Source organism: Osmerus mordax, chromosome 22 (assembly GCF_038355195.1).
Source record: "Osmerus mordax isolate fOsmMor3 chromosome 22, fOsmMor3.pri, whole genome shotgun sequence".
Classification (NCBI taxonomy): Eukaryota; Metazoa; Chordata; class Actinopteri; order Osmeriformes; family Osmeridae; genus Osmerus; species Osmerus mordax.
This window is the reverse complement of record NC_090071.1, coordinates 11811958-11835382: the sequence shown is the minus strand read 5'-3', so window position 1 is coordinate 11835382 and position 23425 is coordinate 11811958. Positions and strand designations below refer to the sequence as shown.

General features: G+C 48.9%; 54 non-coding genes across 54 annotated transcripts; all 54 read right to left on the bottom strand.

Moving 5' to 3' along the window:
- Positions 1 to 3666: 3666 nt before the first annotated feature.
- Positions 3667 to 3739, bottom strand: trnaa-cgc (transfer RNA alanine (anticodon CGC)). The gene has a single exon. It is a non-coding gene; the product is annotated as a tRNA-Ala (tRNA).
- Positions 3740 to 3893: 154 nt separating this feature from the next.
- Positions 3894 to 3966, bottom strand: trnaa-agc (transfer RNA alanine (anticodon AGC)). The gene has a single exon. It is a non-coding gene; the product is annotated as a tRNA-Ala (tRNA).
- A 520-nt stretch (positions 3967 to 4486) lies between these two features.
- Positions 4487 to 4559, bottom strand: trnaa-cgc (transfer RNA alanine (anticodon CGC)). The gene has a single exon. It is a non-coding gene; the product is annotated as a tRNA-Ala (tRNA).
- Positions 4560 to 4713: 154 nt separating this feature from the next.
- Positions 4714 to 4786, bottom strand: trnaa-agc (transfer RNA alanine (anticodon AGC)). The gene has a single exon. It is a non-coding gene; the product is annotated as a tRNA-Ala (tRNA).
- A 275-nt stretch (positions 4787 to 5061) lies between these two features.
- On the bottom strand, positions 5062 to 5134 carry trnaa-cgc (transfer RNA alanine (anticodon CGC)). Its single transcript has one exon. It is a non-coding gene; the product is annotated as a tRNA-Ala (tRNA).
- Positions 5135 to 5288: 154 nt separating this feature from the next.
- On the bottom strand, positions 5289 to 5361 carry trnaa-agc (transfer RNA alanine (anticodon AGC)). The gene has a single exon. It is a non-coding gene; the product is annotated as a tRNA-Ala (tRNA).
- Positions 5362 to 5533: 172 nt separating this feature from the next.
- On the bottom strand, positions 5534 to 5606 carry trnaa-ugc (transfer RNA alanine (anticodon UGC)). The gene has a single exon. It is a non-coding gene; the product is annotated as a tRNA-Ala (tRNA).
- A 275-nt stretch (positions 5607 to 5881) lies between these two features.
- trnaa-cgc (transfer RNA alanine (anticodon CGC)) lies at positions 5882 to 5954 on the bottom strand. The gene has a single exon. It is a non-coding gene; the product is annotated as a tRNA-Ala (tRNA).
- A 154-nt stretch (positions 5955 to 6108) lies between these two features.
- On the bottom strand, positions 6109 to 6181 carry trnaa-ugc (transfer RNA alanine (anticodon UGC)). The gene has a single exon. It is a non-coding gene; the product is annotated as a tRNA-Ala (tRNA).
- Positions 6182 to 6683: 502 nt separating this feature from the next.
- On the bottom strand, positions 6684 to 6756 carry trnaa-cgc (transfer RNA alanine (anticodon CGC)). Its single transcript has one exon. It is a non-coding gene; the product is annotated as a tRNA-Ala (tRNA).
- A 286-nt stretch (positions 6757 to 7042) lies between these two features.
- On the bottom strand, positions 7043 to 7115 carry trnaa-ugc (transfer RNA alanine (anticodon UGC)). The gene has a single exon. It is a non-coding gene; the product is annotated as a tRNA-Ala (tRNA).
- A 275-nt stretch (positions 7116 to 7390) lies between these two features.
- Positions 7391 to 7463, bottom strand: trnaa-cgc (transfer RNA alanine (anticodon CGC)). Its single transcript has one exon. It is a non-coding gene; the product is annotated as a tRNA-Ala (tRNA).
- Positions 7464 to 7617: 154 nt separating this feature from the next.
- Positions 7618 to 7690, bottom strand: trnaa-agc (transfer RNA alanine (anticodon AGC)). Its single transcript has one exon. It is a non-coding gene; the product is annotated as a tRNA-Ala (tRNA).
- A 520-nt stretch (positions 7691 to 8210) lies between these two features.
- On the bottom strand, positions 8211 to 8283 carry trnaa-cgc (transfer RNA alanine (anticodon CGC)). The gene has a single exon. It is a non-coding gene; the product is annotated as a tRNA-Ala (tRNA).
- Positions 8284 to 8437: 154 nt separating this feature from the next.
- Positions 8438 to 8510, bottom strand: trnaa-agc (transfer RNA alanine (anticodon AGC)). The gene has a single exon. It is a non-coding gene; the product is annotated as a tRNA-Ala (tRNA).
- A 172-nt stretch (positions 8511 to 8682) lies between these two features.
- trnaa-agc (transfer RNA alanine (anticodon AGC)) lies at positions 8683 to 8755 on the bottom strand. The gene has a single exon. It is a non-coding gene; the product is annotated as a tRNA-Ala (tRNA).
- Positions 8756 to 9030: 275 nt separating this feature from the next.
- trnaa-cgc (transfer RNA alanine (anticodon CGC)) lies at positions 9031 to 9103 on the bottom strand. Its single transcript has one exon. It is a non-coding gene; the product is annotated as a tRNA-Ala (tRNA).
- A 154-nt stretch (positions 9104 to 9257) lies between these two features.
- Positions 9258 to 9330, bottom strand: trnaa-agc (transfer RNA alanine (anticodon AGC)). Its single transcript has one exon. It is a non-coding gene; the product is annotated as a tRNA-Ala (tRNA).
- A 172-nt stretch (positions 9331 to 9502) lies between these two features.
- Positions 9503 to 9575, bottom strand: trnaa-ugc (transfer RNA alanine (anticodon UGC)). The gene has a single exon. It is a non-coding gene; the product is annotated as a tRNA-Ala (tRNA).
- Positions 9576 to 10077: 502 nt separating this feature from the next.
- Positions 10078 to 10150, bottom strand: trnaa-ugc (transfer RNA alanine (anticodon UGC)). Its single transcript has one exon. It is a non-coding gene; the product is annotated as a tRNA-Ala (tRNA).
- A 502-nt stretch (positions 10151 to 10652) lies between these two features.
- On the bottom strand, positions 10653 to 10725 carry trnaa-cgc (transfer RNA alanine (anticodon CGC)). Its single transcript has one exon. It is a non-coding gene; the product is annotated as a tRNA-Ala (tRNA).
- A 286-nt stretch (positions 10726 to 11011) lies between these two features.
- On the bottom strand, positions 11012 to 11084 carry trnaa-ugc (transfer RNA alanine (anticodon UGC)). Its single transcript has one exon. It is a non-coding gene; the product is annotated as a tRNA-Ala (tRNA).
- A 275-nt stretch (positions 11085 to 11359) lies between these two features.
- Positions 11360 to 11432, bottom strand: trnaa-cgc (transfer RNA alanine (anticodon CGC)). The gene has a single exon. It is a non-coding gene; the product is annotated as a tRNA-Ala (tRNA).
- Positions 11433 to 11586: 154 nt separating this feature from the next.
- On the bottom strand, positions 11587 to 11659 carry trnaa-agc (transfer RNA alanine (anticodon AGC)). Its single transcript has one exon. It is a non-coding gene; the product is annotated as a tRNA-Ala (tRNA).
- A 172-nt stretch (positions 11660 to 11831) lies between these two features.
- trnaa-agc (transfer RNA alanine (anticodon AGC)) lies at positions 11832 to 11904 on the bottom strand. Its single transcript has one exon. It is a non-coding gene; the product is annotated as a tRNA-Ala (tRNA).
- A 275-nt stretch (positions 11905 to 12179) lies between these two features.
- trnaa-cgc (transfer RNA alanine (anticodon CGC)) lies at positions 12180 to 12252 on the bottom strand. The gene has a single exon. It is a non-coding gene; the product is annotated as a tRNA-Ala (tRNA).
- A 154-nt stretch (positions 12253 to 12406) lies between these two features.
- trnaa-agc (transfer RNA alanine (anticodon AGC)) lies at positions 12407 to 12479 on the bottom strand. The gene has a single exon. It is a non-coding gene; the product is annotated as a tRNA-Ala (tRNA).
- Positions 12480 to 12651: 172 nt separating this feature from the next.
- On the bottom strand, positions 12652 to 12724 carry trnaa-ugc (transfer RNA alanine (anticodon UGC)). Its single transcript has one exon. It is a non-coding gene; the product is annotated as a tRNA-Ala (tRNA).
- Positions 12725 to 12999: 275 nt separating this feature from the next.
- Positions 13000 to 13072, bottom strand: trnaa-cgc (transfer RNA alanine (anticodon CGC)). Its single transcript has one exon. It is a non-coding gene; the product is annotated as a tRNA-Ala (tRNA).
- A 154-nt stretch (positions 13073 to 13226) lies between these two features.
- trnaa-ugc (transfer RNA alanine (anticodon UGC)) lies at positions 13227 to 13299 on the bottom strand. Its single transcript has one exon. It is a non-coding gene; the product is annotated as a tRNA-Ala (tRNA).
- Positions 13300 to 13801: 502 nt separating this feature from the next.
- On the bottom strand, positions 13802 to 13874 carry trnaa-cgc (transfer RNA alanine (anticodon CGC)). Its single transcript has one exon. It is a non-coding gene; the product is annotated as a tRNA-Ala (tRNA).
- Positions 13875 to 14376: 502 nt separating this feature from the next.
- trnaa-cgc (transfer RNA alanine (anticodon CGC)) lies at positions 14377 to 14449 on the bottom strand. Its single transcript has one exon. It is a non-coding gene; the product is annotated as a tRNA-Ala (tRNA).
- Positions 14450 to 14603: 154 nt separating this feature from the next.
- On the bottom strand, positions 14604 to 14676 carry trnaa-agc (transfer RNA alanine (anticodon AGC)). Its single transcript has one exon. It is a non-coding gene; the product is annotated as a tRNA-Ala (tRNA).
- A 172-nt stretch (positions 14677 to 14848) lies between these two features.
- Positions 14849 to 14921, bottom strand: trnaa-ugc (transfer RNA alanine (anticodon UGC)). Its single transcript has one exon. It is a non-coding gene; the product is annotated as a tRNA-Ala (tRNA).
- A 275-nt stretch (positions 14922 to 15196) lies between these two features.
- Positions 15197 to 15269, bottom strand: trnaa-cgc (transfer RNA alanine (anticodon CGC)). Its single transcript has one exon. It is a non-coding gene; the product is annotated as a tRNA-Ala (tRNA).
- Positions 15270 to 15423: 154 nt separating this feature from the next.
- trnaa-ugc (transfer RNA alanine (anticodon UGC)) lies at positions 15424 to 15496 on the bottom strand. Its single transcript has one exon. It is a non-coding gene; the product is annotated as a tRNA-Ala (tRNA).
- Positions 15497 to 15998: 502 nt separating this feature from the next.
- trnaa-cgc (transfer RNA alanine (anticodon CGC)) lies at positions 15999 to 16071 on the bottom strand. The gene has a single exon. It is a non-coding gene; the product is annotated as a tRNA-Ala (tRNA).
- A 502-nt stretch (positions 16072 to 16573) lies between these two features.
- trnaa-cgc (transfer RNA alanine (anticodon CGC)) lies at positions 16574 to 16646 on the bottom strand. Its single transcript has one exon. It is a non-coding gene; the product is annotated as a tRNA-Ala (tRNA).
- Positions 16647 to 16800: 154 nt separating this feature from the next.
- trnaa-agc (transfer RNA alanine (anticodon AGC)) lies at positions 16801 to 16873 on the bottom strand. The gene has a single exon. It is a non-coding gene; the product is annotated as a tRNA-Ala (tRNA).
- A 172-nt stretch (positions 16874 to 17045) lies between these two features.
- Positions 17046 to 17118, bottom strand: trnaa-ugc (transfer RNA alanine (anticodon UGC)). The gene has a single exon. It is a non-coding gene; the product is annotated as a tRNA-Ala (tRNA).
- A 493-nt stretch (positions 17119 to 17611) lies between these two features.
- trnaa-ugc (transfer RNA alanine (anticodon UGC)) lies at positions 17612 to 17684 on the bottom strand. Its single transcript has one exon. It is a non-coding gene; the product is annotated as a tRNA-Ala (tRNA).
- A 502-nt stretch (positions 17685 to 18186) lies between these two features.
- Positions 18187 to 18259, bottom strand: trnaa-cgc (transfer RNA alanine (anticodon CGC)). Its single transcript has one exon. It is a non-coding gene; the product is annotated as a tRNA-Ala (tRNA).
- A 154-nt stretch (positions 18260 to 18413) lies between these two features.
- Positions 18414 to 18486, bottom strand: trnaa-ugc (transfer RNA alanine (anticodon UGC)). The gene has a single exon. It is a non-coding gene; the product is annotated as a tRNA-Ala (tRNA).
- Positions 18487 to 18988: 502 nt separating this feature from the next.
- On the bottom strand, positions 18989 to 19061 carry trnaa-cgc (transfer RNA alanine (anticodon CGC)). Its single transcript has one exon. It is a non-coding gene; the product is annotated as a tRNA-Ala (tRNA).
- Positions 19062 to 19215: 154 nt separating this feature from the next.
- On the bottom strand, positions 19216 to 19288 carry trnaa-ugc (transfer RNA alanine (anticodon UGC)). Its single transcript has one exon. It is a non-coding gene; the product is annotated as a tRNA-Ala (tRNA).
- Positions 19289 to 19790: 502 nt separating this feature from the next.
- On the bottom strand, positions 19791 to 19863 carry trnaa-cgc (transfer RNA alanine (anticodon CGC)). Its single transcript has one exon. It is a non-coding gene; the product is annotated as a tRNA-Ala (tRNA).
- Positions 19864 to 20149: 286 nt separating this feature from the next.
- On the bottom strand, positions 20150 to 20222 carry trnaa-ugc (transfer RNA alanine (anticodon UGC)). Its single transcript has one exon. It is a non-coding gene; the product is annotated as a tRNA-Ala (tRNA).
- A 275-nt stretch (positions 20223 to 20497) lies between these two features.
- Positions 20498 to 20570, bottom strand: trnaa-cgc (transfer RNA alanine (anticodon CGC)). Its single transcript has one exon. It is a non-coding gene; the product is annotated as a tRNA-Ala (tRNA).
- Positions 20571 to 21204: 634 nt separating this feature from the next.
- trnaa-cgc (transfer RNA alanine (anticodon CGC)) lies at positions 21205 to 21277 on the bottom strand. The gene has a single exon. It is a non-coding gene; the product is annotated as a tRNA-Ala (tRNA).
- Positions 21278 to 21431: 154 nt separating this feature from the next.
- On the bottom strand, positions 21432 to 21504 carry trnaa-agc (transfer RNA alanine (anticodon AGC)). The gene has a single exon. It is a non-coding gene; the product is annotated as a tRNA-Ala (tRNA).
- A 172-nt stretch (positions 21505 to 21676) lies between these two features.
- Positions 21677 to 21749, bottom strand: trnaa-agc (transfer RNA alanine (anticodon AGC)). The gene has a single exon. It is a non-coding gene; the product is annotated as a tRNA-Ala (tRNA).
- A 502-nt stretch (positions 21750 to 22251) lies between these two features.
- Positions 22252 to 22324, bottom strand: trnaa-agc (transfer RNA alanine (anticodon AGC)). The gene has a single exon. It is a non-coding gene; the product is annotated as a tRNA-Ala (tRNA).
- A 172-nt stretch (positions 22325 to 22496) lies between these two features.
- On the bottom strand, positions 22497 to 22569 carry trnaa-ugc (transfer RNA alanine (anticodon UGC)). The gene has a single exon. It is a non-coding gene; the product is annotated as a tRNA-Ala (tRNA).
- Positions 22570 to 23062: 493 nt separating this feature from the next.
- trnaa-ugc (transfer RNA alanine (anticodon UGC)) lies at positions 23063 to 23135 on the bottom strand. The gene has a single exon. It is a non-coding gene; the product is annotated as a tRNA-Ala (tRNA).
- Positions 23136 to 23425: the final 290 nt, after the last annotated feature.

Here is a 23425-nt window from a genome sequence, read left to right as displayed (position 1 = left end):
CGTACACCGACAGCACCCACCGGCTGGTTGGGACATCGAGTGGCTGTGGAGGCTCCTGGCAGGTGACTGGGAAGAGGCTGGGCTGGTCAACAAAGGCCGCACACTCCCCCAAGTAGTCGGCCAGGCGGTCCAACCACTCCTCCCCATGGTTCTCCCGCAGCTGTTTCACCAAGCACGCCGGGCTGTTGCCGAGGGTCCGTTCCCGCAACATGCGGATGACCCGTATGTCACAAGCATACCTTGAAGAAAAGACCGATTAGTTTCAAGAACTTGTTCAATTATGTAAGGACCTGCAGCAGGCATTATTAGAAAATGATTGTAGATTTTTAACTCACAAGCGTGTCAGGATCATCCTGAACTTCCTCCTGTGAGGCAGGTCCAGCTGGTCCAGGACAGCCTGACTGGTTGCCAGATGGGTCAGGCGACACACAGTGCACCTGAGTGTCTCCGTCACCATCAGGTAGTACCGGTCCACGTCCAGGACCTTCCGCACCCTCTTGTGCACACCATACCCCGTCAGCTGCTTCCCACAGGTTTGGCAGAATACCCTCACTTTCCACAAGTGATAGGGCATCCATACCAAGAGCCTGTGGGCAAAAAAACGGTCCGGTGTTGGAGCCTGGTGGTAAATCAGGGCAGAGGCTGGTGGCTCATACCAGAGCTTCAAGTTCAAACGCAGCTTGCCAGACTGAAACAGGGTGGACGCAATCCACCGCTGGTCCTGAACCGGGATTGTCTCCTTCATTCTGACAGGAAGCCAGAAGTCAGGAGTGGGACCAGGAGCAGGGCCAGGAGCAGGGCCAGGAGCAGGGCCAGGAGCAGGGCCAGGAGCAGGGCCAGGGGCAGCAAGCTCATCCTCATCATGCACATCCTGTTACAAAACAAGAGAAATATATTTACAAAAACAGAATAGCCCAATCATATGAGAACATCCTCATCCTATGAAACAAAAAACAGTTCAAAGAACACAACACTTACAGCAGCCGTTGTAGGGCTGGTGCTGGTCTCAGAGACAGTGCTGAGGCTGGAAGCTGTGCTGGGCCTCACAGAGGTCGTCGCAGGGCTGGAGCGGGAAGATGTCCTCACGGAGGCTTTGTAGGGGGTGGATGGGGGCTTTGAGAACGGTGATTCGGTCCTCACAAAAGCCATGGCAGGGCTTGATGGTGTTCTAGGCCTCACAGAGGCCATAGGGGAACCAAAGCCTGGTGGGGTGGTCCTCACAGAGGCCTTAGGGGAACCAAAGCCTGGTGGGGTGGTCCTCACAGTGGCCGTAGGGGAACCAAAGCCTGGTGGGGTGGTCCTCACAGTGGCCGTAGGTGAGCTGGCAGTGGCCTGGGTGTCTCCTGTCATGGTGGGTGGACTGGACAGAGACTGGGAGAAGGAGCGGGGGAAGCATTTGTAAAAAGTAGAGCTCAATGAAATCAAATCAAGCTCTTAAGATTTAGGTTTGCTCATATTAACCTATAAATATATATTTACATATAATCATATTTACCTTTGCTTTCCTAACCACATTCACATTGGGCTTTGCAACAGCGCCATGTGAGCCTCCAAATCGTGGTTTAGAAAACTGTGGTGACAATTAGAGACATTTATCAAAGGATTACATTGTAAACCTGAAATGCTCTTCCATTTTGCCATCATCATATGTAATCAGTGGTTGTCCATATTTGAAAGCTTGTATGACAATAATAATATTGAAATAGTCACCATGGACAAAGTCAGTGTGGGCCGTGCTGGGACATGGGCTGAGGCAGAGGCAGAGGCTGAGGTCGTTCTCAGTGGGGGAGGGGCAGCACAGGTAGAGGTCTCTGCCACAGTTTGTCCAGTGGTTGGCTGGATTAGGGACAGAGAGATCCATGTCAGACATCACATTACTGAGCACATCACAAAGTGATTCTTTTAGTGTTTTGGTGTCAAGAAGTCTCATTCACATTACCTTTGGGTTATGAAAGCCACAAGTACACTGCTGTGTCCCACCAAACAGCATTCTTTGGCCACGTAACTGCAACGGGCACTTCTCAATCTGTTCCAAATAAAACAAACAATTTTTTTTAAGAAAACAACCCAATAGAAATGGACCATTTTGACATATCATCTTCTATTGGTGACTAAACATGACATTGACACTGAAGTTGCTGTTCATTATCCTTATCAAGGTCCCATACTGTGACTGGTATTTCTGGCAATTCAGTAATCTTTTATAGGCCATCAGAATACATCCATTTTTTTTTCAGTGATCTTTTGGTCATTTTACATACCTTTTGAAAGAGGTCATACCACCTCTTCTGTCTTGGGGCTGGCCTGTTGCCTGCATCAGCAGGCCAAACCCCAGAGCTGGCAAACCTCCTCAAACGGGACATCCATTCCCCATCCCCCATACTTTTGTGGCTTTTTGAACTCGACATCTAAAAGGTAAAAGGAGCGATTTTTCACACTAGTACAATAACATTTATTTATTGTTATAGGTAGCTTTTTAACATATCAAATATTTAGCTACTATTTCCAGAGGAATATTTTTTTTAAACCTTTTCTGGGTCACTTTATTACCACAAGTGAAAAAGTTCTCTTTATTTCGTTTTGTCCCCAGTGACATCTATAATATATAACAGGTTAAATATTGCGTTTGCTAGTCCGAATAACATCTGTCGCTACAGTAACCTATTAGTAATCCCTTAAAAAAAGTAAATGACAGCCAATACTACAGTACCTGAGGAAATCTACTTTAGCTACTGTACATGACAAACTCTGAAATGACAAACTCTAATATTCGTGATATGACTTGTCATCGACCCGATGAACGATTACATGTATTGAAATGTCAAACGGATGATTTTTTTGATTAGCTATGTATGTATTTACCTTTGCGGTGCGGTACTTCTAACAACTGGAAATAGCGTATCCTGCAATGAATGAACTGACGCGACTTACTGTCACTCATCTCACATCTTCGGCGGGGGTCTCTGGGGTCGTGGACGCCGTTGCTATCGGTGTGACGTAATTGGAGATGTACGTGTTCCGATTGGCTCAATCGGCCTGACGCAATTGGACGGGATGAGAATCCGATTGGCCCTCGAACCTAGAACCGAGGTAGCTGATTGGTCGCGATAGCCAGTCGAATGTGCCCCGGGTGCCGCTAATCCCCCACCTTACATGTGTGTATTTTCCTTGGAAGAGTTAAAAACTGCTCAGTCTTGAGTCACAATTGACAATCTGGCTCGACTGCTTACTTGACATCAATTTGAATCTCACAGGGATTGCGAGTATCGATTCCCCTGCGTAAGAAACTAAATCTTGCCAGTTAAACAGCATCACCTATGGAGGATGCGGGCATCGATCCCGCTACCTCTCGCATGCAAAGCGAGCGTTCTACCATTTGAGCTAATCCCCCATGTAGAGTTCCTCGTTGGGGAACTTGTGAGCGTCAGCATGAGTACAGTCTGGTTCGACTGCTTACTTGACATCAATTTGAATCTCACAGGGATTGCGGGTATCGATTCCCCTGCATATGACAGGCAAAGGAAGCGCTGCAGCGTTTGAGCTAACTCGCACTTCCCTTGCTCCTACCTGGGAGAGTTGAATCGTCCCACACTTTGGAGCTGCTTTTCCGAAACACGTGCAAAGGTTGTTGTGGAACGGAGCTCCATTTTTCAATGAAAAAGCTGTTGGAGAATGCGGGCATCGATCCCGCTGCCTCTCGCATGCGAAGCAAGCGCTCTACCACTTGAGCTAATTCCCCCATATTAAGCTCCTCGTTGGGGAACTTGTTAGCATCAGCATGAGGACCCAAATTGTATTAGGCCAATCGTGTCGTCATCCTTCATGCCAATGCGATTCTTGTAGATGTTGCTTTGGAAAGGAACTAAATCTTGCCAGTTAAACAGCATCACCTGTGGAGGATGCGGGCATCGATCCCGCTACCTCTCGCATGCTAAGCGAGCGCTCTACCATTTGAGCTAATCCCCCACCTTACGTGTGTGTATTTTCCTTGGAAGAGTTAAAAACTGCTCAGTCTTGAGTCACAATCGACAATCTGGCTCGACTGCTTACTTGACATCAATTTGAATCTCACAGGGATTGCGAGTATCGATTCCCCTGCGTAAGAAACTAAATCTTGCCAGTTAAACAGCATCACCTGTGGAGGATGTGGGCATCGATCCCGCTACCTCTCGCATGCAAAGCGAGCGCTCTACCATTTGAGCTAATCCCCCATGTAGAGTTCCTCGTTGGGGAACTTGTGAGCGTCAGCATGAGTACAGTCTGGTTCGACTGCTTACTTGACATCAATTTGAATCTCACAGGGATTGCGAGTATCGATTCCCCTGCATATGACAGGCAAAGGAAGCGCTGCAGCGTTTGAGCTAACTCGCACTTCCCTTGCTCCTACCTGGGAGAGTTGAATCGTCCCACACTTTGGAGCTGCTTTTCCGAAACACGTGCAAAGGTTGTTGTGGAACAGAGCTCCATTTTTCAATGAAAAAGCTGTTGGAGAATGCGGGCATCGATCCCGCTGCCTCTCGCATGCGAAGCAAGCGCTCTACCACTTGAGCTAATTCCCCCATATTAAGCTCCTCGTTGGGGAACTTGTTAGCATCAGCATGAGGACCCAAATTGTATTAGGCCAATCGTGTCGTCATCCTTCATGCCAATGCGATTCTTGTAAATGTTGCTTTGGAAAGGAACTAAATCTTGCCAGTTAAACAGCATCACCTGTGGAGGATGCGGGCATCGATCCCGCTACCTCTCGCATGCTAAGCGAGCGCTCTACCATTTGAGCTAATCCCCCATGTAGAGTTCCTCGTTGGGGAACTTGTGAGCGTCAGCATGAGTACAGTCTGGTTCGACTGCTTACTTGACATCAATTTGAATCTCACAGGGATTGCGAGTATCGATTCCCCTGCATATGACAGGCAAAGGAAGCGCTGCAGCGTTTGAGCTAACTCGCACTTCCCTTGCTCCTACCTGGGAGAGTTGAATCGTCCCACACTTTGGAGCTGCTTTTCCGAAACACGTGCAAAGGTTGTTGTGGAACGGAGCTCCATTTTTCAATGAAAAACCTGTTGGAGAATGCGGGCATCGATCCCGCTGCCTCTCGCATGCGAAGCAAGCGCTCTACCACTTGAGCTAATTCCCCCATACTAAGCTCCTCGTTGGGGAACTTGTTAGCATCAGCATGAGGACCCAAATTGTATTAGGCCAATCGTGTCGTCATCCTTCATGCCAATGCGATTCTTGTAGATGTTGCTTTGGAAAGGAACTAAATCTTGCCAGTTAAACAGCATCACCTGTGGAGGATGCGGGCATCGATCCCGCTACCTCTCGCATGCTAAGCGAGCGCTCTACCATTTGAGCTAATCCCCCACCTTACATGTGTGTATTTTCCTTGGAAGAGTTAAAAACTGCTCAGTCTTGAGTCACAATCGACAATCTGGCTCGACTGCTTACTTGACATCAATTTGAATCTCACAGGGATTGCGAGTATCGATTCCCCTGCGTAAGAAACTAAATCTTGCCAGTTAAACAGCATCACCTAAGGAGGATGCGGGCATCGATCCCGCTACCTCTCGCATGCAAAGCGAGCGCTCTACCATTTGAGCTAATCCCCCATGTAGAGTTCCTCGTTGGGGAACTTGTGAGCGTCAGCATGAGTACAGTCTGGTTCGACTGCTTACTTGACATCAATTTGAATCTCACAGGGATTGCGAGTATCGATTCCCCTGCATATGACAGGCAAAGGAAGCGCTGCAGCGTTTGAGCTAACTCGCACTTCCCTTGCTCCTACCTGGGAGAGTTGAATCGTCCCACACTTTGGAGCTGCTTTTCCGAAACACGTGCAAAGGTTGTTGTGCAACGGAGCTCCATTTTTCAATGAAAAAGCTGTTGGAGAATGCGGGCATCGATCCCGCTGCCTCTCGCATGCGAAGCAAGCGCTCTACCACTTGAGCTAATTCCCCCATATTAAGCTCCTCGTTGGGGAACTTGTTAGCATCAGCATGAGGACCCAAATTGTATTAGGCCAATCGTGTCGTCATCCTTCATGCCAATGCGATTCTTGTAGATGTTGCTTTGGAAAGGAACTAAATCTTGCCAGTTAAACAGCATCACCTGTGGAGGATGCGGGCATCGATCCCGCTACCTCTCGCATGCAAAGCGAGCGCTCTACCATTTGAGCTAATCCCCCATGTAGAGTTTCTCGTTGGGGAACTTGTGAGCGTCAGCATGAGTACAGTCTGGTTCGACTGCTTACTTGACATCAATTTGAATCTCACAGGGATTGCGAGTATCGATTCCCCTGCGTAAGAAACTAAATCTTGCCAGTTAAACAGCATCACCTGTGGAGGATGTGGGCATCGATCCCGCTACCTCTCGCATGCAAAGCGAGCGCTCTACCATTTGAGCTAATCCCCCATGTAGAGTTCCTCGTTGGGGAACTTGTGAGCGTCAGCATGAGTACAGTCTGGTTCGACTGCTTACTTGACATCAATTTGAATCTCACAGGGATTGCGAGTATCGATTCCCCTGCATATGACAGGCAAAGGAAGCGCTGCAGCGTTTGAGCTAACTCGCACTTCCCTTGCTCCTACCTGGGAGAGTTGAATCGTCCCACACTTTGGAGCTGCTTTTCCGAAACACGTGCAAAGGTTGTTGTGGAACGGAGCTCCATTTTTCAATGAAAAAGCTGTTGGAGAATGCGGGCATCGATCCCGCTGCCTCTCGCATGCGAAGCAAGCGCTCTACCACTTGAGCTAATTCCCCCATATTAAGCTCCTCGTTGGGGAACTTGTTAGCATCAGCATGAGGACCCAAATTGTATTAGGCCAATCGTGTCGTCATCCTTCATGCCAATGCGATTCTTGTAGCTAATCCCCCACCTTACATGTGTGTATTTTCCTTGGAAGAGTTAAAAACTGCTCAGTCTTGAGTCACAATCGACAATCTGGCTCGACTGCTTACTTGACATCAATTTGAATCTCACAGGGATTGCGAGTATCGATTCCCCTGCGTAAGAAACTAAATCTTGCCAGTTAAACAGCATCACCTATGGAGGATGCGGGCATCGATCCCGCTACCTCTCGCATGCAAAGCGAGCGCTCTACCATTTGAGCTAATCCCCCATGTAGAGTTCCTCGTTGGGGAACTTGTGAGCGTCAGCATGAGTACAGTCTGGTTCGACTGCTTACTTGACATCAATTTGAATCTCACAGGGATTGCGAGTATCGATTCCCCTGCATATGACAGGCAAAGGAAGCGCTGCAGCGTTTGAGCTAACTCGCACTTCCCTTGCTCCTACCTGGGAGAGTTGAATCGTCCCACACTTTGGAGCTGCTTTTCCGAAACACGTGCAAAGGTTGTTGTGGAACGGAGCTCCATTTTTCAATGAAAAAGCTGTTGGAGAATGCGGGCATCGATCCCGCTGCCTCTCGCATGCGAAGCAAGCGCTCTACCACTTGAGCTAATTCCCCCATACTAAGCTCCTCGTTGGGGAACTTGTTAGCATCAGCATGAGGACCCAAATTGTATTAGGCCAATCGTGTCGTCATCCTTCATGCCAATGCGATTCTTGTAGATGTTGCTTTGGAAAGGAACTAAGTCTTGCCAGTTAAACAGCATCACCTGTGGAGGATGCGGGCATCGATCCCGCTACCTCTCGCATGCTAAGCGAGCGCTCTACCATTTGAGCTAATCCCCCACCTTACATGTGTGTATTTTCCTTGGAAGAGTTAAAAACTGCTCAGTCTTGAGTCACAATCGACAATCTGGCTCGACTGCTTACTTGACATCAATTTGAATCTCACAGGGATTGCGAGTATCGATTCCCCTGCGTAAGAAACTAAATCTTGCCAGTTAAACAGCATCACCTGTGGAGGATGCGGGCATCGATCCCGCTACCTCTCGCATGCTAAGCGAGCGTTCTACCATTTGAGCTAATCCCCCATGTAGAGTTCCTCGTTGGGGAACTTGTGAGCGTCAGCATGAGTACAGTCTGGTTCGACTGCTTACTTGACATCAATTTGAATCTCACAGGGATTGCGAGTATCGATTCCCCTGCATATGACAGGCAAAGGAAGCGCTGCAGCGTTTGAGCTAACTCGCACTTCCCTTGCTCCTACCTGGGAGAGTTGAATCGTCCCACACTTTGGAGCTGCTTTTCCGAAACACGTGCAAAGGTTGTTGTGGAACGGAGCTCCATTTTTCAATGAAAAACCTGTTGGAGAATGCGGGCATCGATCCCGCTGCCTCTCGCATGCGAAGCAAGCGCTCTACCACTTGAGCTAATTCCCCCATATTAAGCTCCTCGTTGGGGAACTTGTTAGCATCAGCATGAGGACCCAAATTGTATTAGGCCAATCGTGTCGTCATCCTTCATGCCAATGCGATTCTTGTAGATGTTGCTTTGGAAAGGAACTAAATCTTGCCAGTTAAACAGCATCACCTGTGGAGGATGCGGGCATCGATCCCGCTACCTCTCGCATGCTAAGCGAGCGCTCTACCATTTGAGCTAATCCCCCACCTTACGTGTGTGTATTTTCCTTGGAAGAGTTAAAAACTGCTCAGTCTTGAGTCACAATCGACAATCTGGCTCGACTGCTTACTTGACATCAATTTGAATCTCACAGGGATTGCGAGTATCGATTCCCCTGCGTAAGAAACTAAATCTTGCCAGTTAAACAGCATCACCTGTGGAGGATGCGGGCATCGATCCCGCTACCTCTCGCATGCTAAGCGAGCGCTCTACCATTTGAGCTAATCCCCCATGTAGAGTTCCTCGTTGGGGAACTTGTGAGCGTCAGCATGAGTACAGTCTGGTTCGACTGCTTACTTGACATCAATTTGAATCTCACAGGGATTGCGAGTATCGATTCCCCTGCATATGACAGGCAAAGGAAGCGCTGCAGCGTTTGAGCTAACTCGCACTTCCCTTGCTCCTACCTGGGAGAGTTGAATCGTCCCACACTTTGGAGCTGCTTTTCCGAAACACGTGCAAAGGTTGTTGTGGAACGGAGCTCCATTTTTCAATGAAAAACCTGTTGGAGAATGCGGGCATCGATCCCGCTGCCTCTCGCATGCGAAGCAAGCGCTCTACCACTTGAGCTAATTCCCCCATACTAAGCTCCTCGTTGGGGAACTTGTTAGCATCAGCATGAGGACCCAAATTGTATTAGGCCAATCGTGTCGTCATCCTTCATGCCAATGCGATTCTTGTAGATGTTGCTTTGGAAAGGAACTAAATCTTGCCAGTTAAACAGCATCACCTGTGGAGGATGCGGGCATCGATCCCGCTACCTCTCGCATGCTAAGCGAGCGCTCTACCATTTGAGCTAATCCCCCACCTTACATGTGTGTATTTTCCTTGGAAGAGTTAAAAACTGCTCAGTCTTGAGTCACAATCGACAATCTGGCTCGACTGCTTACTTGACATCAATTTGAATCTCACAGGGATTGCGAGTATCGATTCCCCTGCGTAAGAAACTAAATCTTGCCAGTTAAACAGCATCACCTATGGAGGATGCGGGCATCGATCCCGCTACCTCTCGCATGCAAAGCGAGCGCTCTACCATTTGAGCTAATCCCCCATGTAGAGTTCCTCGTTGGGGAACTTGTGAGCGTCAGCATGAGTACAGTCTGGTTCGACTGCTTACTTGACATCAATTTGAATCTCACAGGGATTGCGAGTATCGATTCCCCTGCATATGACAGGCAAAGGAAGCGCTGCAGCGTTTGAGCTAACTCGCACTTCCCTTGCTCCTACCTGGGAGAGTTGAATCGTCCCACACTTTGGAGCTGCTTTTCCGAAACACGTGCAAAGGTTGTTGTGGAACGGAGCTCCATTTTTCAATGAAAAAGCTGTTGGAGAATGCGGGCATCGATCCCGCTGCCTCTCGCATGCGAAGCAAGCGCTCTACCACTTGAGCTAATTACCCCATATTAAGCTCCTCGTTGGGGAACTTGTTAGCATCAGCATGAGGACCCAAATTGTATTAGGCCAATCGTGTCGTCATCCTTCATGCCAATGCGATTCTTATAAATGTTGCTTTGGAAAGGAACTAAATCTTGCCAGTTAAACAGCATCACCTGTGGAGGATGCGGGCATCGATCCCGCTACCTCTCGCATGCAAAGCGAGCGCTCTACCATTTGAGCTAATCCCCCATGTAGAGTTTCTCGTTGGGGAACTTGTGAGCGTCAGCATGAGTACAGTCTGGTTCGACTGCTTACTTGACATCAATTTGAATCTCACAGGGATTGCGAGTATCGATTCCCCTGCGTAAGAAACTAAATCTTGCCAGTTAAACAGCATCACCTGTGGAGGATGTGGGCATCGATCCCGCTACCTCTCGCATGCAAAGCGAGCGCTCTACCATTTGAGCTAATCCCCCATGTAGAGTTCCTCGTTGGGGAACTTGTGAGCGTCAGCATGAGTACAGTCTGGTTCGACTGCTTACTTGACATCAATTTGAATCTCACAGGGATTGCGAGTATCGATTCCCCTGCATATGACAGGCAAAGGAAGCGCTGCAGCGTTTGAGCTAACTCGCACTTCCCTTGCTCCTACCTGGGAGAGTTGAATCGTCCCACACTTTGGAGCTGCTTTTCCGAAACACGTGCAAAGGTTGTTGTGGAACGGAGCTCCATTTTTCAATGAAAAAGCTGTTGGAGAATGCGGGCATCGATCCCGCTGCCTCTCGCATGCGAAGCAAGCGCTCTACCACTTGAGCTAATTCCCCCATACTAAGCTCCTCGTTGGGGAACTTGTTAGCATCAGCATGAGGACCCAAATTGTATTAGGCCAATCGTGTCGTCATCCTTCATGCCAATGCGATTCTTGTAGCTAATCCCCCACCTTACATGTGTGTATTTTCCTTGGAAGAGTTAAAAACTGCTCAGTCTTGAGTCACAATCGACAATCTGGCTCGACTGCTTACTTGACATCAATTTGAATCTCACAGGGATTGCGAGTATCGATTCCCCTGCGTAAGAAACTAAATCTTGCCAGTTAAACAGCATCACCTATGGAGGATGCGGGCATCGATCCCGCTACCTCTCGCATGCAAAGCGAGCGCTCTACCATTTGAGCTAATCCCCCATGTAGAGTTCCTCGTTGGGGAACTTGTGAGCGTCAGCATGAGTACAGTCTGGTTCGACTGCTTACTTGACATCAATTTGAATCTCACAGGGATTGCGAGTATCGATTCCCCTGCATATGACAGGCAAAGGAAGCGCTGCAGCGTTTGAGCTAACTCGCACTTCCCTTGCTCCTACCTGGGAGAGTTGAATCGTCCCACACTTTGGAGCTGCTTTTCCGAAACACGTGCAAAGGTTGTTGTGGAACGGAGCTCCATTTTTCAATGAAAAAGCTGTTGGAGAATGCGGGCATCGATCCCGCTGCCTCTCGCATGCGAAGCAAGCGCTCTACCACTTGAGCTAATTCCCCCATACTAAGCTCCTCGTTGGGGAACTTGTTAGCATCAGCATGAGGACCCAAATTGTATTAGGCCAATCGTGTCGTCATCCTTCATGCCAATGCGATTCTTGTAGATGTTGCTTTGGAAAGGAACTAAGTCTTGCCAGTTAAACAGCATCACCTGTGGAGGATGCGGGCATCGATCCCGCTACCTCTCGCATGCTAAGCGAGCGCTCTACCATTTGAGCTAATCCCCCACCTTACATGTGTGTATTTTCCTTGGAAGAGTTAAAAACTGCTCAGTCTTGAGTCACAATCGACAATCTGGCTCGACTGCTTACTTGACATCAATTTGAATCTCACAGGGATTGCGAGTATCGATTCCCCTGCGTAAGAAACTAAATCTTGCCAGTTAAACAGCATCACCTGTGGAGGATGCGGGCATCGATCCCGCTACCTCTCGCATGCTAAGCGAGCGCTCTACCATTTGAGCTAATCCCCCATGTAGAGTTCCTCGTTGGGGAACTTGTGAGCGTCAGCATGAGTACAGTCTGGTTCGACTGCTTACTTGACATCAATTTGAATCTCACAGGGATTGCGAGTATCGATTCCCCTGCATATGACAGGCAAAGGAAGCGCTGCAGCGTTTGAGCTAACTCGCACTTCCCTTGCTCCTACCTGGGAGAGTTGAATCGTCCCACACTTTGGAGCTGCTTTTCCGAAACACGTGCAAAGGTTGTTGTGGAACGGAGCTCCATTTTTCAATGAAAAAGCTGTTGGAGAATGCGGGCATCGATCCCGCTGCCTCTCGCATGCGAAGCAAGCGCTCTACCACTTGAGCTAATTCCCCCATACTAAGCTCCTCGTTGGGGAACTTGTTAGCATCAGCATGAGGACCCAAATTGTATTAGGCCAATCGTGTCGTCATCCTTCATGCCAATGCGATTCTTGTAGATGTTGCTTTGGAAAGGAACTAAATCTTGCCAGTTAAACAGCATCACCTGTGGAGGATGCGGGCATCGATCCCGCTACCTCTCGCATGCTAAGCGAGCGCTCTACCATTTGAGCTAATCCCCCACCTTACATGTGTGTATTTTCCTTGGAAGAGTTAAAAACTGCTCAGTCTTGAGTCACAATCGACAATCTGGCTCGACTGCTTACTTGACATCAATTTGAATCTCACAGGGATTGCGAGTATCGATTCCCCTGCGTAAGAAACTAAATCTTGCCAGTTAAACAGCATCACCTATGGAGGATGCGGGCATCGATCCCGCTACCTCTCGCATGCAAAGCGAGCGCTCTACCATTTGAGCTAATCCCCCATGTAGAGTTCCTCGTTGGGGAACTTGTGAGCGTCAGCATGAGTACAGTCTGGTTCGACTGCTTACTTGACATCAATTTGAATCTCACAGGGATTGCGAGTATCGATTCCCCTGCATATGACAGGCAAAGGAAGCGCTGCAGCGTTTGAGCTAACTCGCACTTCCCTTGCTCCTACCTGGGAGAGTTGAATCGTCCCACACTTTGGAGCTGCTTTTCCGAAACACGTGCAAAGGTTGTTGTGGAACGGAGCTCCATTTTTCAATGAAAAAGCTGTTGGAGAATGCGGGCATCGATCCCGCTGCCTCTCGCATGCGAAGCAAGCGCTCTACCACTTGAGCTAATTCCCCCATATTAAGCTCCTCGTTGGGGAACTTGTTAGCATCAGCATGAGGACCCAAATTGTATTAGGCCAATCGTGTCGTCATCCTTCATGCCAATGCGATTCTTATAAATGTTGCTTTGGAAAGGAACTAAATCTTGCCAGTTAAACAGCATCACCTGTGGAGGATGCGGGCATCGATCCCACTACCTCTCGCATGCAAAGCGAGCGCTCTACCATTTGAGCTAATCCCCCATGTAGAGTTCCTCGTTGGGGAACTTGTGAGCGTCAGCATGAGTACAGTCTGGTTCGACTGCTTACTTGACATCAATTTGAATCTCACAGGGATTGCGAGTATCGATTCCCCTGCGTAAGAAACTAAATCTTGCCAGTTAAACAGCATCACCTGTGGAGGATGTGGGCATCGATCCCGCTACCTCTCGCATGCAAAGCGAGCGCTCTACCATTTGAGCTAATCCCCCATGTAGAGTTCCTCGTTGGGGAACTTGTGAGCGTCAGCATGAGTACAGTCTGGTTCGACTGCTTACTTGACATCAATTTGAATCTCACAGGGATTGCGAGTATCGATTCCCCTGCATATGACAGGCAAAGGAAGCGCTGCAGCGTTTGAGCTAACTCGCACTTCCCCTGCTCCTACCTGGGAGAGTTGAATCGTCCCACACTTTGGAGCTGCTTTTCCGAAACACGTGCAAAGGTTGTTGTGGAACAGAGCTCCATTTTTCAATGAAAAAGCTGTTGGAGAATGCGGGCATCGATCCCGCTGCCTCTCGCATGCGAAGCAAGCGCTCTACCACTTGAGCTAATTCCCCCATATTAAGCTCCTCGTTGGGGAACTTGTTAGCATCAGCATGAGGACCCAAATTGTATTAGGCCAATCGTGTCGTCATCCTTCATGCCAATGCGATTCTTGTAAATGTTGCTTTGGAAAGGAACTAAATCTTGCCAGTTAAACAGCATCACCTGTGGAGGATGCGGGCATCGATCCCGCTACCTCTCGCATGCTAAGCGAGCTCTCTACCATTTGAGCTAATCCCCCATGTAGAGTTCCTCGTTGGGGAACTTGTGAGCGTCAGCATGAGTACAGTCTGGTTCGACTGCTTACTTGACATCAATTTGAATCTCACAGGGATTGCGAGTATCGATTCCCCTGCATATGACAGGCAAAGGAAGCGCTGCAGCGTTTGAGCTAACTCGCACTTCCCTTGCTCCTACCTGGGAGAGTTGAATCGTCCCACACTTTGGAGCTGCTTTTCCGAAACACGTGCAAAGGTTGTTGTGGAACGGAGCTCCATTTTTCAATGAAAAAGCTGTTGGAGAATGCGGGCATCGATCCCGCTGCCTCTCGCATGCGAAGCAAGCGCTCTACCACTTGAGCTAATTCCCCCATACTAAGCTCCTCGTTGGGGAACTTGTTAGCATCAGCATGAGGACCCAAATTGTATTAGGCCAATCGTGTCGTCATCCTTCATGCCAATGCGATTCTTGTAGATGTTGCTTTGGAAAGGAACTAAATCTTGCCAGTTAAACAGCATCACCTGTGGAGGATGCGGGCATCGATCCCGCTACCTCTCGCATGCTAAGCGAGCGCTCTACCATTTGAGCTAATCCCCCACCTTACATGTGTGTATTTTCCTTGGAAGAGTTAAAAACTGCTCAGTCTTGAGTCACAATCGACAATCTGGCTCGACTGCTTACTTGACATCAATTTGAATCTCACAGGGATTGCGAGTATCGATTCCCCTGCGTAAGAAACTAAATCTTGCCAGTTAAACAGCATCACCTATGGAGGATGCGGGCATCGATCCCGCTACCTCTCGCATGCAAAGCGAGCGCTCTACCATTTGAGCTAATCCCCCATGTAGAGTTCCTCGTTGGGGAACTTGTGAGCGTCAGCATGAGTACAGTCTGGTTCGACTGCTTACTTGACATCAATTTGAATCTCACAGGGATTGCGAGTATCGATTCCCCTGCATATGACAGGCAAAGGAAGCGCTGCAGCGTTTGAGCTAACTCGCACTTCCCTTGCTCCTACCTGGGAGAGTTGAATCGTCCCACACTTTGGAGCTGCTTTTCCGAAACACGTGCAAAGGTTGTTGTGGAACGGAGCTCCATTTTTCAATGAAAAAGCTGTTGGAGAATGCGGGCATCGATCCCGCTGCCTCTCGCATGCGAAGCAAGCGCTCTACCACTTGAGCTAATTCCCCCATATTAAGCTCCTCGTTGGGGAACTTGTTAGCATCAGCATGAGGACCCAAATTGTATTAGGCCAATCGTGTCGTCATCCTTCATGCCAATGCGATTCTTATAAATGTTGCTTTGGAAAGGAACTAAATCTTGCCAGTTAAACAGCATCACCTGTGGAGGATGCGGGCATCGATCCCACTACCTCTCGCATGCAAAGCGAGCGCTCTACCATTTGAGCTAATCCCCCATGTAGAGTTCCTCGTTGGGGAACTTGTGAGCGTCAGCATGAGTACAGTCTGGTTCGACTGCTTACTTGACATCAATTTGAATCTCACAGGGATTGCGAGTATCGATTCCCCTGCGTAAGAAACTAAATCTTGCCAGTTAAACAGCATCACCTGTGGAGGATGTGGGCATCGATCCCGCTACCTCTCGCATGCAAAGCGAGCGCTCTACCATTTGAGCTAATCCCCCATGTAGAGTTCCTCGTTGGGGAACTTGTGAGCGTCAGCATGAGTACAGTCTGGTTCGACTGCTTACTTGACATCAATTTGAATCTCACAGGGATTGCGAGTATCGATTCCCCTGCATATGACAGGCAAAGGAAGCGCTGCAGCGTTTGAGCTAACTCGCACTTCCCCTGCTCCTACCTGGGAGAGTTGAATCGTCCCACACTTTGGAGCTGCTTTTCCGAAACACGTGCAAAGGTTGTTGTGGAACAGAGCTCCATTTTTCAATGAAAAAGCTGTTGGAGAATGCGGGCATCGATCCCGCTGCCTCTCGCATGCGAAGCAAGCGCTCTACCACTTGAGCTAATTCCCCCATATTAAGCTCCTCGTTGGGGAACTTGTTAGCATCAGCATGAGGACCCAAATTGTATTAGGCCAATCGTGTCGTCATCCTTCATGCCAATGCGATTCTTGTAAATGTTGCTTTGGAAAGGAACTAAATCTTGCCAGTTAAACAGCATCACCTGTGGAGGATGCGGGCATCGATCCCGCTACCTCTCGCATGCTAAGCGAGCTCTCTACCATTTGAGCTAATCCCCCATGTAGAGTTCCTCGTTGGGGAACTTGTGAGCGTCAGCATGAGTACAGTCTGGTGCGACTGCTTACTTGACATCAATTTGAATCTCACAGGGATTGCGAGTATCGATTCCCCTGCATATGACAGGCAAAGGAAGCGCTGCAGCGTTTGAGCTAACTCGCACTTCCCTTGCTCCTACCTGGGAGAGTTGAATCGTCCCACACTTTGGAGCTGCTTTTCCGAAACACGTGCAAAGGTTGTTGTGGAACGGAGCTCCATTTTTCAATGAAAAAGCTGTTGGAGAATGCGGGCATCGATCCCGCTGCCTCTCGCATGCGAAGCAAGCGCTCTACCACTTGAGCTAATTCCCCCATACTAAGCTCCTCGTTGGGGAACTAGTTAGCATCAGCATGAGGACCCAAATTGTATTAGGCCAATCGTGTCGTCATCCTTCATGCCAATGCGATTCTTGTAGATGTTGCTTTGGAAAGGAACTAAATCTTGCCAGTTAAACAGCATCACCTGTGGAGGATGCGGGCATCGATCCCGCTACCTCTCGCATGCTAAGCGAGCGCTCTACCATTTGAGCTAATCCCCCACCTTACATGTGTGTATTTTCCTTGGAAGAGTTAAAAACTGCTCAGTCTTGAGTCACAATCGACAATCTGGCTCGACTGCTTACTTGACATCAATTTGAATCTCACAGGGATTGCGAGTATCGATTCCCCTGCGTAAGAAACTCAATCTTGCCAGTTAAACAGCATCACCTATGGAGGATGCGGGCATCGATCCCGCTACCTCTCGCATGCAAAGCGAGCGCTCTACCATTTGAGCTAATCCCCCATGTAGAGTTCCTCGTTGGGGAACTTGTGAGCGTCAGCATGAGTACAGTCTGGTTCGACTGCTTACTTGACATCAATTTGAATCTCACAGGGATTGCGAGTATCGATTCCCCTGCATATGACAGGCAAAGGAAGCGCTGCAGCGTTTGAGCTAACTCGCACTTCCCTTGCTCCTACCTGGGAGAGTTGAATCGTCCCACACTTTGGAGCTGCTTTTCCGAAACACGTGCAAAGGTTGTTGTGGAACGGAGCTCCATTTTTCAATGAAAAAGCTGTTGGAGAATGCGGGCATCGATCCCGCTGCCTCTCGCATGCGCTCTACCACTTGAGCTAATTCCCCCATATTAAGCTCCTCGTTGGGGAACTTGTTAGCATCAGCATGAGGACCCAAATTGTATTAGGCCAATCGTGTCGTCATCCTTCATGCCAATGCGATTCTTATAAATGTTGCTTTGGAAAGGAACTAAATCTTGCCAGTTAAACAGCATCACCTGTGGAGGATGCGGGCATCGATCCCGCTACCTCTCGCATGCAAAGCGAGCGCTCTACCATTTGAGCTAATCCCCCATGTAGAGTTCCTCGTTGGGGAACTTGTGAGCGTCAGCATGAGTACAGTCTGGTTCGACTGCTTACTTGACATCAATTTGAATCTCACAGGGATTGCGAGTATCGATTCCCCTGCGTAAGAAACTAAATCTTGCCAGTTAAACAGCATCACCTGTGGAGGATGTGGGCATCGATCCCGCTACCTCTCGCATGCAAAGCGAGCGCTCTACCATTTGAGCTAATCCCCCATGTAGAGTTCCTCGTTGGGGAACTTGTGAGCGTCAGCATGAGTACAGTCTGGTTCGACTGCTTACTTGACATCAATTTGAATCTCACAGGGATTGCGAGTATCGATTCCCCTGCATATGACAGGCAAAGGAAGCGCTGCAGCGTTTGAGCTAACTCGCACTTCCCCTGCTCCTACCTGGGAGAGTTGAATCGTCCCACACTTTGGAGCTGCTTTTCCGAAACACGTGCAAAGGTTGTTGTGGAACAGAGCTCCATTTTTCAATGAAAAAGCTGTTGGAGAATGCGGGCATCGATCCCGCTGCCTCTCGCATGCGAAGCAAGCGCTCTACCACTTGAGCTAATTCCCCCATATTAAGCTCCTCGTTGGGGAACTTGTTAGCATCAGCATGAGGACCCAAATTGTATTAGGCCAATCGTGTCGTCATCCTTCATGCCAATGCGATTCTTGTAAATGTTGCTTTGGAAAGGAACTAAATCTTGCCAGTTAAACAGCATCACCTGTGGAGGATGCGGGCATCGATCCCGCTACCTCTCGCATGCAAAGCGAGCGCTCTACCATTTGAGCTAATCCCCCATGTAGAGTTTCTCGTTGGGGAACTTGTGAGCGTCAGCATGAGTACAGTCTGGTTCGACTGCTTACTTGACATCAATTTGAATCTCACAGGGATTGCGAGTATCGATTCCCCTGCGTAAGAAACTAAATCTTGCCAGTTAAACAGCATCACCTGTGGAGGATGTGGGCATCGATCCCGCTACCTCTCGCATGCAAAGCGAGCGCTCTACCATTTGAGCTAATCCCCCATGTAGAGTTCCTCGTTGGGGAACTTGTGAGCGTCAGCATGAGTACAGTCTGGTTCGACTGCTTACTTGACATCAATTTGAATCTCACAGGGATTGCGAGTATCGATTCCCCTGCATATGACAGGCAAAGGAAGCGCTGCAGCGTTTGAGCTAACTCGCACTTCCCTTGCTCCTACCTGGGAGAGTTGAATCGTCCCACACTTTGGAGCTGCTTTTCCGAAACACGTGCAAAGGTTGTTGTGGAACGGAGCTCCATTTTTCAATGAAAAAGCTGTTGGAGAATGCGGGCATCGATCCCGCTGCCTCTCGCATGCGAAGCAAGCGCTCTACCACTTGAGCTAATTCCCCCATACTAAGCTCCTCGTTGGGGAACTTGTTAGCATCAGCATGAGGACCCAAATTGTATTAGGCCAATCGTGTCGTCATCCTTCATGCCAATGCGATTCTTATAAATGTTGCTTTGGAAAGGAACTAAATCTTGCCAGTTAAACAGCATCACCTGTGGAGGATGCGGGCATCGATCCCGCTACCTCTCGCATGCAAAGCGAGCGCTCTACCATTTGAGCTAATCCCCCATGTAGAGTTTCTCGTTGGGGAACTTGTGAGCGTCAGCATGAGTACAGTCTGGTTCGACTGCTTACTTGACATCAATTTGAATCTCACAGGGATTGCGAGTATCGATTCCCCTGCGTAAGAAACTAAATCTTGCCAGTTAAACAGCATCACCTGTGGAGGATGTGGGCATCGATCCCGCTACCTCTCGCATGCAAAGCGAGCGCTCTACCATTTGAGCTAATCCCCCATGTAGAGTTCCTCGTTGGGGAACTTGTGAGCGTCAGCATGAGTACAGTCTGGTTCGACTGCTTACTTGACATCAATTTGAATCTCACAGGGATTGCGAGTATCGATTCCCCTGCATATGACAGGCAAAGGAAGCGCTGCAGCGTTTGAGCTAACTCGCACTTCCCTTGCTCCTACCTGGGAGAGTTGAATCGTCCCACACTTTGGAGCTGCTTTTCCGAAACACGTGCAAAGGTTGTTGTGGAACGGAGCTCCATTTTTCAATGAAAAAGCTGTTGGAGAATGCGGGCATCGATCCCGCTGCCTCTCGCATGCGAAGCAAGCGCTCTACCACTTGAGCTAATTCCCCCATACTAAGCTCCTCGTTGGGGAACTTGTTAGCATCAGCATGAGGACCCAAATTGTATTAGGCCAATCGTGTCGTCATCCTTCATGCCAATGCGATTCTTGTAGCTAATCCCCCACCTTACATGTGTGTATTTTCCTTGGAAGAGTTAAAAACTGCTCAGTCTTGAGTCACAATCGACAATCTGGCTCGACTGCTTACTTGACATCAATTTGAATCTCACAGGGATTGCGAGTATCGATTCCCCTGCGTAAGAAACTAAATCTTGCCAGTTAAACAGCATCACCTATGGAGGATGCGGGCATCGATCCCGCTACCTCTCGCATGCAAAGCGAGCGCTCTACCATTTGAGCTAATCCCCCATGTAGAGTTCCTCGTTGGGGAACTTGTGAGCGTCAGCATGAGTACAGTCTGGTTCGACTGCTTACTTGACATCAATTTGAATCTCACAGGGATTGCGAGTATCGATTCCCCTGCATATGACAGGCAAAGGAAGCGCTGCAGCGTTTGAGCTAACTCGCACTTCCCTTGCTCCTACCTGGGAGAGTTGAATCGTCCCACACTTTGGAGCTGCTTTTCCGAAACACGTGCAAAGGTTGTTGTGGAACGGAGCTCCATTTTTCAATGAAAAAGCTGTTGGAGAATGCGGGCATCGATCCCGCTGCCTCTCGCATGCGAAGCAAGCGCTCTACCACTTGAGCTAATTCCCCCATACTAAGCTCCTCGTTGGGGAACTTGTTAGCATCAGCATGAGGACCCAAATTGTATTAGGCCAATCGTGTCGTCATCCTTCATGCCAATGCGATTCTTGTAGCTAATCCCCCACCTTACATGTGTGTATTTTCCTTGGAAGAGTTAAAAACTGCTCAGTCTTGAGTCACAATCGACAATCTGGCTCGACTGCTTACTTGACATCAATTTGAATCTCACAGGGATTGCGAGTATCGATTCCCCTGCGTAAGAAACTAAATCTTGCCAGTTAAACAGCATCACCTATGGAGGAAGCGGGCATCGATCCCGCTACCTCTCGCATGCAAAGCGAGCGCTCTACCATTTGAGCTAATCCCCCATGTAGAGTTCCTCGTTGGGGAACTTGTGAGCGTCAGCATGAGTACAGTCTGGTTCGACTGCTTACTTGACATCAATTTGAATCTCACAGGGATTGCGAGTATCGATTCCCCTGCATATGACAGGCAAAGGAAGCGCTGCAGCGTTTGAGCTAACTCGCACTTCCCTTGCTCCTACCTGGGAGAGTTGAATCGTCCCACACTTTGGAGCTGCTTTTCCGAAACACGTGCAAAGGTTGTTGTGGAACGGAGCTCCATTTTTCAATGAAAAAGCTGTTGGAGAATGCGGGCATCGATCCCGCTGCCTCTCGCATGCGAAGCAAGCGCTCTACCACTTGAGCTAATTCCCCCATACTAAGCTCCTCGTTGGGGAACTTGTTAGCATCAGCATGAGGACCCAAATTGTATTAGGCCAATCGTGTCGTCATCCTTCATGCCAATGCGATTCTTGTAGATGTTGCTTTGGAAAGGAACTAAGTCTTGCCAGTTAAACAGCATCACCTGTGGAGGATGCGGGCATCGATCCCGCTACCTCTCGCATGCTAAGCGAGCGCTCTACCATTTGAGCTAATCCCCCACCTTACATGTGTGTATTTTCCTTGGAAGAGTTAAAAACTGCTCAGTCTTGAGTCACAATCGACAATCTGGCTCGACTGCTTACTTGACATCAATTTGAATCTCACAGGGATTGCGAGTATCGATTCCCCTGCGTAAGAAACTAAATCTTGCCAGTTAAACAGCATCACCTGTGGAGGATGCGGGCATCGATCCCGCTACCTCTCGCATGCTAAGCGAGCGCTCTACCATTTGAGCTAATCCCCCATGTAGAGTTCCTCGTTGGGGAACTTGTGAGCGTCAGCATGAGTACAGTCTGGTTCGACTGCTTACTTGACATCAATTTGAATCTCACAGGGATTGCGAGTATCGATTCCCCTGCATATGACAGGCAAAGGAAGCGCTGCAGCGTTTGAGCTAACTCGCACTTCCCTTGCTCCTACCTGGGAGAGTTGAATCGTCCCACACTTTGGAGCTGCTTTTCCGAAACACGTGCAAAGGTTGTTGTGGAACGGAGCTCCATTTTTCAATGAAAAAGCTGTTGGAGAATGCGGGCATCGATGCCGCTGCCTCTCGCATGCGAAGCAAGCGCTCTACCACTTGAGCTAATTCCCCCATACTAAGCTCCTCGTTGGGGAACTTGTTAGCATCAGCATGAGGACCCAAATTGTATTAGGCCAATCGTGTCGTCATCCTTCATGCCAATGCGATTCTTGTAGATGTTGCTTTGGAAAGGAACTAAATCTTGCCAGTTAAACAGCATCACCTGTGGAGGATGCGGGCATCGATCCCGCTACCTCTCGCATGCTAAGCGAGCGCTCTACCATTTGAGCTAATCCCCCACCTTACATGTGTGTATTTTCCTTGGAAGAGTTAAAAACTGCTCAGTCTTGAGTCACAATCGACAATCTGGCTCGACTGCTTACTTGACATCAATTTGAATCTCACAGGGATTGCGAGTATCGATTCCCCTGCGTAAGAAACTAAATCTTGCCAGTTAAACAGCATCACCTATGGAGGATGCGGGCATCGATCCCGCTACCTCTCGCATGCAAAGCGAGCGCTCTACCATTTGAGCTAATCCCCCATGTAGAGTTCCTCGTTGGGGAACTTGTGAGCGTCAGCATGAGTACAGTCTGGTTCGACTGCTTACTTGACATCAATTTGAATCTCACAGGGATTGCGAGTATCGATTCCCCTGCATATGACAGGCAAAGGAAGCGCTGCAGCGTTTGAGCTAACTCGCACTTCCCTTGCTCCTACCTGGGAGAGTTGAATCGTCCCACACTTTGGAGCTGCTTTTCCGAAACACGTGCAAAGGTTGTTGTGGAACGGAGCTCCATTTTTCAATGAAAAAGCTGTTGGAGAATGCGGGCATCGATCCCGCTGCCTCTCGCATGCGCTCTACCACTTGAGCTAATTCCCCCATATTAAGCTCCTCGTTGGGGAACTTGTTAGCATCAGCATGAGGACCCAAATTGTATTAGGCCAATCGTGTCGTCATCCTTCATGCCAATGCGATTCTTATAAATGTTGCTTTGGAAAGGAACTAAATCTTGCCAGTTAAACAGCATCACCTGTGGAGGATGCGGGCATCGATCCCGCTACCTCTCGCATGCAAAGCGAGCGCTCTACCATTTGAGCTAATCCCCCATGTAGAGTTCCTCGTTGGGGAACTTGTGAGCGTCAGCATGAGTACAGTCTGGTTCGACTGCTTACTTGACATCAATTTGAATCTCACAGGGATTGCGAGTATCGATTCCCCTGCGTAAGAAACTAAATCTTGCCAGTTAAACAGCATCACCTGTGGAGGATGTGGGCATCGATCCCGCTACCTCTCGCATGCAAAGCGAGCGCTCTACCATTTGAGCTAATCCCCCATGTAGAGTTCCTCGTTGGGGAACTTGTGAGCGTCAGCATGAGTACAGTCTGGTTCGACTGCT